Genomic DNA, 9,245 nt, shown 5'->3' with positions numbered 1-9,245 from the left:
TGTTCCAAGGCTAAGAGCTTTCCACTCCAACTTTCAGCCATCAATGAAGATTTAAGACTGAATTTTTATATTCTAACATTGTAGCATTTTAAAGGTTGTGAGTACTTATACCCTGGACACATTAAAGGTTGTCATAGCAACCCTGATGTGTGGCTGTGAGGGACATTGCTCTCAGTTTCTGCTTTAACTTAGACGTATTATAATAATAATAGCGATAATACACAAATCCCAGATTTGATTTTGATCACGGTGATTGAGAACAGTCAGCAGAGGCATTGATTCACGTAACAGTGAAGCTGAATCAACTCTGCAAACTTACCTGCCTGCTCTTATTGGTAGAGCACCAAGGACCAGGGATGAGGGAGCACAGGGGAAGGAAAAGTGGAATGGGATATGTTATGAACTGGAAGAGAAGGCAGCAAGGGAAGGAGGAACAGTGAAGCACGGAGGATAAGCAGGGAAAGGCAGCATGAGAGGAAGGACAGTCTTGACAGACCTGAGTTCTGTTTGGTTCCCAGCTCTGTCGTAGACTTTGTGTGTGGCATCAGATGAGTCTAAATCTCCCTGGGCCTCATCTGCAAAATGGGGATAACAATCCTTCCTTTCTCCTGTCTTCCTGTTCTCAAGAGGCAATGATGTTAACCTCTCTCTCTCACACAACGTACATAGTCTCCTTCCCAGCCTGTCTTTCTTCCCCTTAATGCCAGTCTCCAGTCCCCCAACCTCCAGCTCCTTGTACCAGTCTGATCTCCCCACCACATATACTCTTGCCCCTTCACCACTTGGAGAGTGGGCATGATAGACTGCAGGTGCAGTTAAAGGAAAGGATTTGGGTCCATAATGGTAGGTAATGAATAGATTGGAGAGTGGACAGAAGATGCAGGTGAGAGAAGGGGAAGGGACGAACTGTCCTTGCCAGTGGGGTATCACTTTCCCGCAGATCCCAGCGTTGTCTACAGCCAATTTCCTCTACAGTCAAGCAGTTGACTCGTCAGCACCTAAGGTTATTAAGTAAAGAAGTTTACGATGCCGGTCAGGGTATCCTAGCAGCAGGGCTCTAGCCATCAAAAGTTTATAGCTGGCTTAAGAGCTATTTCACTGGGTTCTGGCCAATAGACATGGAGTCTGAGTTACAAGGAGATTGAGGGATTTTTACAAGTCACTGAGCACTGGGAATAGAAAGAAATCCCTAATAGGCACCTCTGAGAAGTGACATGGATTCAATAGCTGCTCACAGCAACAGTGCTGGTTACTGTTTGGAGTTGGCTTCTAGGAGCTGGAGAAGGCAGAGCAAAGATTGGCACAAGGAATATATGGATGGGCATGGTTGGCTGATTGGACTGTTCTAAAACACTACAGGTAGGATGTTGCCATAAAGAGGTCATCAGGGGATATAGTGGCTTGCGCTGGAATGGTGGAAGGGGAGCAGCTGCTTTACTTAAAGTTGCAAAAAGCCTTTATGATGTATTAAGCTTCAGACTGAGATTGTCTGGCCTCTGCTCAGAACAGACATTCTAGCTGCGGGGAGGGGGAGCGAGCATACCTCCCATAGGCATCCCTTGAGGACATGCTCAGCACAGAGGAATCTCCATCATATGGAGTGCTGGCAGAGACATGTCCTGCAAGTCCACCCCCAGAGCCTATGGCAGGAGTGAGTAGGATAGGGAGGGAAACAGGCTGGAGAACAGTGTGTTCCAGCTTACTCCAGCTGATATGGCATCTCTTATCTTGCATGAACCAATGAGTTAGTGCAAGGGTAGATTCCTGCCAAAGGTGCTGTAACTTGTACATGGTTTGGCCAGGAGCAAACACCCCAGGAGCTGCTGTAACCAGCTTCCTAACAGCCTCGCCTGCCCTGCACACTAAGTACAGCATTAAATCCACTCCTTTGTATAGATAGCAACCTGGGCAAGGTTGTGGCATTTGTCTGCAGTACTGCACAGGGCAGAGGGAGCCTCAGGCTCACCCAACATGCCCTGGTTCACAGGTAGGGCATGTTCCATCTGTACCATCCTTCTCCAATAATAGACGCAGGGAACGTGGCCATAGCTCCAAGTGGCTCCATCTCCTTTGGAATGATTTTGTGCCTCTGAGGGCACTTCCTGGATTCTGCTAAGCATAGCAGAAGAACATGAAGCAGAAAACATGAGGAAGGTGATCTGAAGGACACGTAAAGCAAAAGGTATTAGGCCTAGATCTGTGGTATCTTATGGGAAGAGCCATGTCTCTCAGGTGGGGCAAACTCATAGTGCAGTTTGATTTTGGAGCTGGGAAAGCAGGAAGATTAATTTATCCAAAGCAGTGAGCTCACCAAGCCAGTGTGCCAGCAGCCTCATTATTTTACTACCTATGTAATGATCCTGGAATGAGCAGCCTATCACCCCCCTGTTCACAGTTGGCAGTTTCTGCTGCCGTTCCCTGCCTACCCATGAACAGATACATGCTGAGGTGTCATTCATCCAACAGCACTTAAGCCAACTTCTCCCATCGGCTGCTTCTCATCTCAGCATATGATAGAGGCATTTTGTGGAGGAACCTTGGCTCATTCCATGCTTCTTATCCCTTCACCACAGACAAGCAAGTTAAAATTTTTCCTGAGTCTTGCTTTTCCTGCCAAATTTAAGAATGTTTTCTATCATGTCAGGCTCTGTGGACAAAGTCCAATCCCTGGGCCATGAGTTGAATCTACATGGGACAAAGGCCTGATGCTGCCTCACTGCCTAGGGCCTGAGTTCTGCTGTGGAGAGTTGACTTTGGGTTGACTACCAACATTGGATGTAATACTGTAACCTCTTTGGGGCAGGGAGCCTCCTTCTCTTGTGTGTTGCAGACTGTCTTGCTCAGTGGGATCTGATTGGTGACTAGGGCTGCTGCATGCTCCTGCAGTCCTGGCCCATTGAAGTCAATGGCAAAACTCCAGTTGGCTTCACTGGGGTCAGGGTTTAATTTCTTGTCCATAAATGACCCAGATCCCATGGTGGATGGAATATCCATTGCAATTTAACTCTGTATTACTGTACTTCCTGAGCCTGGACCAACCCCTATATGACCAGCAGCCCCTACTCTGGCCAGAACAATTACATCCCAACAAGGGCCCATTCTGGACCAATTTAACGAAATAAAGTTTGTGTTTTACTTGTTTCTTTAAAGTTGTTAACATGTTAAGTGAAATTGCAATATGAGGCTTTTACTGCAATTGTTGCCATAGAAACACAGTGGGGTTCCCTCCTCCCTTTTAACCAGTGCAGCTTTTTCTGTAAGCTCAATTTCAATCCAATTAAAAAAAAACCCTACTTGGCCTGATTGTGAGTATCAGCCACTGCCACAATTTGGACCAAATAACTTAGATTTTTCTCTGGTTTTTAACTTAATTTTGTGTGTGTTTGTGAACTCAGTGCCAGTCTGACAGCTCAAGGGACTGCACATCACTGTTTAACTACAGCAGGTTTAGCAGACGTTTCTGTCTGTGCCCTGTACCTAGGTCTACCCTTCTCTGACCTGGAAGAGACACTCTTCAGAAAAAAAAAGAGAAAAATTCATTCGCCATGGACTATTCAGGCCTTGACCTAACTTCGAAGACAGGGCCCTGTTGTGTTGATGGTCATGATGTATTTCCCTGTCTGCTAGCGGCAGACATTTAGCACCAAGTCATTCACCTGCTGTAGGTTGCTGAACAGCCATCTGATAATAACAGTATTTGGTCACCAACAACAGAGACTATGTATGAACAGGCAGCCCAGAAGTGCCAGGCTCTGGCATTCATTACCAACCCCTGAGTTGTGTAGACTTCCAGTTCCTTTCAGAACTATTCCTACAGTCAAGCAGTGTGAGAGAAGCAGTGCTGAATGAAAATAGAAAATGAATTGCTGTTTCATCCCAGGAATAGGGCATCCATTCAGAGCAGAATGGAAATGCATTGTTTGGAACCATGTGAGGGAAACGCGCAGTTGAATGAAGATGGCATCTCAATGTCCTGTCACTCACAAGGGAGCTAAAGTCCACAGGTGAAGCAGTTGAGACCCCTGCTATTCCCCCCACTGATTTGAATTGGTGACTAAATTTCTTTGCTATAAGGGAGGATGATCCCGCCAGCTAAGAGCTGAGCACAACAAAGAAACCACCTATACACCAGCTGCAGTCCTTTCAAATTTCTAAACTCTGAATTAATTATAAAAAGGGAATCGAGTGTAGGAAGATGGACATTTTTGAACAAAATAACTGAGGCTGCCTTCTCCTTAAAACTAGAGAGCAAAGTGTTTGATATAATGAGTCAACACAGAGATGATTTTGGCATGGGAGATAATGCTCACACACACACTGATAATCACACCCACGCCCCCAAAGAGCCATGAGGCTCAGCGTGAAGAAATGTGTTCAGATATTATCTGAGCTGAGCTATCAACACAGTAGTTAAGGAAGAATGAGAAATACCATTTAGAAGAGGTTTGTCCAGCTCAGGCTGTTCCCACTGTGGCTGCTGTGCTTGCAAAATAAGATCACATGGGAATTCCCCTGAGTAGTTATATTTCCATAGTAGGCATCTTGCTGTCACCCAAAATGGCAGCTTTCCTCCTTGCTCTTAGAGACTTAATAGTTCTCCACTGCTCTGGGAGCAGCCCTGTCATTGTCCGTGTTGAAATAGTTAGCTCAGAAGCTCCAGTTATCATCAAAGCTCGTAGTGTTAACAAGTTTAGGTTGAGGAGAGGCCATTAAATAATCTTTCCCAACCTCCAGTACATCAGAAGGCCTTAAGTCCAAGAACAGCACCTCTTGTATGGAAGCCTTCAGTTGTAATTTGAAGGTAGGAAGAAATGGAGAACATGCCACTTTCCTTGATAGCTTGTTCTAGTGATTAATCACCCTCCTTGAGAAAAATGCATGTCTTATATTTAATTGGAATTTCTGTGGCTTCAGTTTCCAGCCATTGGTTCTTGCTATGCCTTTCTCCCCTAGATTAAAGAGCCTTTCAATACCCAGTAATTTCCCTCCTGGTGTAGATTTGCATGCTGCATTCAAGTCATCTCTCAATCTTCTTTCTGATAAGTTAAACAAATAGAGTTCTTTAAGCCTCTCATCGTAAAAGATTTTCTACATCCCTTGAATCATTTTTATGGCTCTTTCCTGTATACTGTTCTATCTTTCAACATACCCTTTAAAATGCAGACACTGGAACTGTATGCAGTATCCTGGAATTGGTTCCATCAATACCATAGACAGAGATAAAATCACCTTCTTATTACAGGTCTTCTCCAAGGATTACACTGGTTATTTTACTATACCATTGCACTTGGTGACTTGCATGTCCACTCTGGGCTCTTTTCAGTCACTGCTTTCCAAAATGTTTGCCTCATGGGAGCATGCTTTGCATTCATTGTTCCTAGATGCATGCTTCTACATTTGGCTGTATTAAAATGCATTTTTAATGGGCTATGCTCACTGAACAATCCATATTGTTCCACCTGTATCATTTACCACTCCACCAATATTCCTGGCATCTGCAAATTTTTGGGTATCGATTTTATCATAGAATCATGGAAAATGAGGGTTGGAAGGGACCTCAGGAGGTCATCTAGTCCAACCTCCTCAAAGCAGGACCAGCCCCAATTAGATCATCTCAGCCAAAGCTTTGTCTAGCCCGGTCTTGAAAACTTCCAAGGATGGAGATTCCACCACCCCTCTGGGTAACCTGTTTCAGTGTTTTAATACCCTCCTAGGGAGAAAATTTTCCTAATATCTAACCTAAACTTCCTTGCTGCAACTTGAGACTTGCTCCTTGTTCTGTCATTTGTCACCACTGAAAACAGTCCAACACCATCCTCTTTGGAACCACAATTCAGGTTGTTGAAGGCTGCTATTAAATCCCCTCTTAGTCGTATCTTCTCCAGACTAAATAAGCCCAGTTCCCTCAGTCTGTCTTTGTAAGTCATGTGCCTCAGCCACCTAACCATTTTGCCCTGTACTGGACTCTCTCCAGTTTGAGGTGAGGCTGACCAGTCTGTAGTTCCCTTGGATCCTCCTTCTTCCTTTCTTAAATATGGGCACTTTATTTGTCCTTTTTCAGTCATCCAGGACTTCTCCCAACTACCGTGAGTTTTCAAAGATTCAGCCCCCTTGGGTGCATCACATCCGGCCACATGGACTTGTACATGTCCAGCTTTTCTAACTAGTCCCTAACCCTGGGGGTGGGCAAAATGCAGCCCACCAAGCCATTTTATCTGGCCTGTGGGGCCCATAAAAAATTTAGAAAATTAATATTAATCTGCCCTGTCATGCGGCCCTTGATGGCTTGCCAAAACTCAGTAAGCAGCCCTCCGCCCAAAATAATCGCCTGCCCTAACCTGTTCTTGTGGCACTTTTGGCTGCTCACCTCCTCCCCAAACTGTGCTGCTCGGTGCAGTAGTCTGGGAGCTGACCTTACTTGTGAAGACTGTGGCAAAAAAAGCATTGAGCACTTCAGCCTTTTCCTCATCCTCTGTCACTAGGTTGCCTCCCCCATTCTGTAGGGGACACACACTTTTCCTGATCTTCTTCTTGTTGCTGACATGCTTGTAGAAACCCTTCTTTTTACCCTTCACATCCCTTGCTAGCTGCAACTCCAACTGCACTTTGGCCTTCCTGACTTCATCCCTGCATGCCTGAGCATGGATGAAATCTTATACTATTCCCTAGTCATTTGTCCAAGTTTCCACTTCTTGTAAGCTTCTGTTTTGTGTTTTAGCTTACTGAAGAGTTCCCTGCTAAGCCAAGCTGGTCTTCTGCCATATTCAGTAGTCTTCCTATGCAATGGGATGGTTCATTCCTGCGCCCTCAGTAAGATTTCTTTAAGATACAACCAACTCTCCTGGACTCTTTTCCCCCTCAAACTGGGATCCTCCTCATCAGTCCCCTGAGTGAGTCAGAGTCTGCTTTTCTGAAGTCCAAGGTCTTACTCTGCTGCTCTTCTTCCTTCCTTTTCTTAGGATCATGAACTCAATCATCTCGTGGTTGCTGCTGCCCAAGTGGCTATCCACTGCTACATTCCTCACCAATTCAGCCCTATTTGTGAGCAGCAGGTCAAGAGCACCATCCTTCATTGGCCTCCACAACCCGTGCACCAGGAAGTTGTCCGCAACACTTTCCCAAAACTTCCTGGCTTTCTTGCACACTGTTGTATTGCCCTCCCAGCAGATGTCAGGGTGACTGAAGTCCCCCAGGAGAACCAGGGCCTGTGATCAGGAAACTTCTGCTAGCTGTTTGAAGAAAGCCTCATCCACCACTTCCTCCTGGTCTGGCAGTCTGTAGCAGACCCCCACCACAACATCGCCTTTGTTGCTCTCCCTTCTGACTCTAACCCAGAGACTTTCAACAGGCCTGTCTCCAATTTCATACTGGAGCTCTGAGCAATCATGCAGCTCTTTTACATAAAGTGCAACTCCTCCTCCTCTTCTCCCCTGCCTGTCCTTCCCGAACAGTTTGTACCCATCCATGACAGTGCACCAGTCATGCAAGCTTCTACCAGATCTCTGTGATTTCAGTCGTGTCATAGTTCTGGGACTGTGTGAGGACTTCCTGCTTGTTTCCCAGGCTCTCTGTGTTCATGTATAGACACCAGAGGTGACTAGACAAAAACCGTATTTTATGTTTCCTTTTAGATCATTGGTGAAAATGTTGAATAATGGCATACCCATACCAATGCCTGCAAAGCTGGACTGTGCAGGTGATTGGAGAAGCAATATACTTTGTGATAAAAGCTGCAGCAGGAGCACCTCTGCAGTCCCATGCAGTTGTTTGTTGTGGATCTACTTACCCCAAGCTAGTTCACAAATCCACATCTTCCCAGAGGGGTTAAGAAAAATCCAGGCTCTTGTGTACTCCCATTTGATAACGCATAATTGATCAATCCTGTTTTAGATCTTCCAGTTAAACAATCCATAAAGCATTTATCATGTGCTTTATAGATACTATACAGTCAGTGCTAAAACTAAATCGGATGGTACTAAATCAGACACCGTGATGCAAATTACATTTCTGCACTTGTATTTTCATCAAAGAGTGAAGCCAAGTTAGTTGGACAATACTTGTAGTCCACAAAACCATGTTGACTGGCATTAAGTATATTCCTATCCTTTAATTCATTATTAATTTAATACCATATCAGTTTTTTCATTGTTTTGTCTGGGATTCATATTTGACTGATCAACCCATAGTTACAGGGGTCATCCAGTGAGCCCTTTTTGAATATTGGCACAACATTAGCACACTTTCAGTCTTCGGGAATTTCCTCTGTATTCCAAGATTTATTTAAAACAAACATCAGCGAGCCAGAGGACTCCTCAGCTAGCTCTTTTGGGACTCTTGGGTACCATTTATTGAGGCCTTCTGATTTTAAAATGTTTATCCTTAATAGATAATGTTTAATATTTTCTTACATTACTAATGGACTAGAATAACATATTTATTTCTCATGCAATAGGAATAAACCATCCTTCATCTCTTCAGGTCTAGCAGCTTTAGTTTCTCCTCGTATGAAAGCCCCTTTAGGGACCACACTGATCTAGGCACATTCAAGAACCCATATTTCTGTATTATCAATAAATAAAGCAATGGTGTGTATCTTTATTATAGAGTCCCTGCACCTGTTCTATCTACTTTATCCTTTCTTCACAGAGATTTTAACATTCCAGTCATATGAATCATCGACCAGGTTTCAGTAATGCTAATTATATCAAATTTCTTTACATGAATGAAAATGTAGGTTGCCTCTTGCTTGTTCCCTAGACTCCCAGCCCTGACACATAAACAGCTGAAAAATTCCTTCTCTTCACATTTTTTGCCACGTCGGTTCAGTTTGTTCATGACACACTGAGTTTGAGTTTGCAGAACGTTTGTCTCCTTAGCCTCCTGCTAATTTACAAACCTCTGTAGCTGCTCCTGTTAGTCTTCAGCTGCGAATGGTCTTGAGAGCCCTCCTACCTACACAATGCCTGTCCCACTCATATACTCACATCTTCCCTCAAAACTTGAAGCTTCACCGTCACAGGTATCCTGAAGCCAATGACTTCAGGATTTGCTGTCGTCATTTGCTCTCGGAACTGGAACGTTCTCTTAAAAAAAATCACTTGGTCTTTCCTGTTCTTCAATTCTCGCCCAAAATCACAGATTCTATAATCTGTAGTTCCATATGACATCACATCATTCGTTCCATTGTGCATGATCACAACTGCTGAATGACTTCATAATCCTGCCCAGTCTTGCCACCACATTTT

The 9,245-nt window shown here is 44.4% G+C and overlaps 1 protein-coding gene across 6 annotated transcripts in view; it reads left to right on the top strand.

Annotated features, from left to right (window-relative positions):
* Positions 1-9,245, top strand: part of LOC109290847 (ankyrin repeat and fibronectin type-III domain-containing protein 1-like) — a 680,006-nt gene that overhangs the window by 507,892 nt on the left and 162,869 nt on the right. The gene's annotated exons all lie outside the window — the stretch shown is intronic.

Source organism: Gavialis gangeticus, unplaced genomic scaffold (genome assembly GCF_001723915.1).
Source record: "Gavialis gangeticus isolate Ggan-Ray unplaced genomic scaffold, GavGan_comp1, whole genome shotgun sequence".
Lineage (NCBI taxonomy): Eukaryota > Metazoa > Chordata > Crocodylia > Gavialidae > Gavialis > Gavialis gangeticus.
This window is presented reverse-complemented; position numbering and strand designations above follow the sequence as displayed.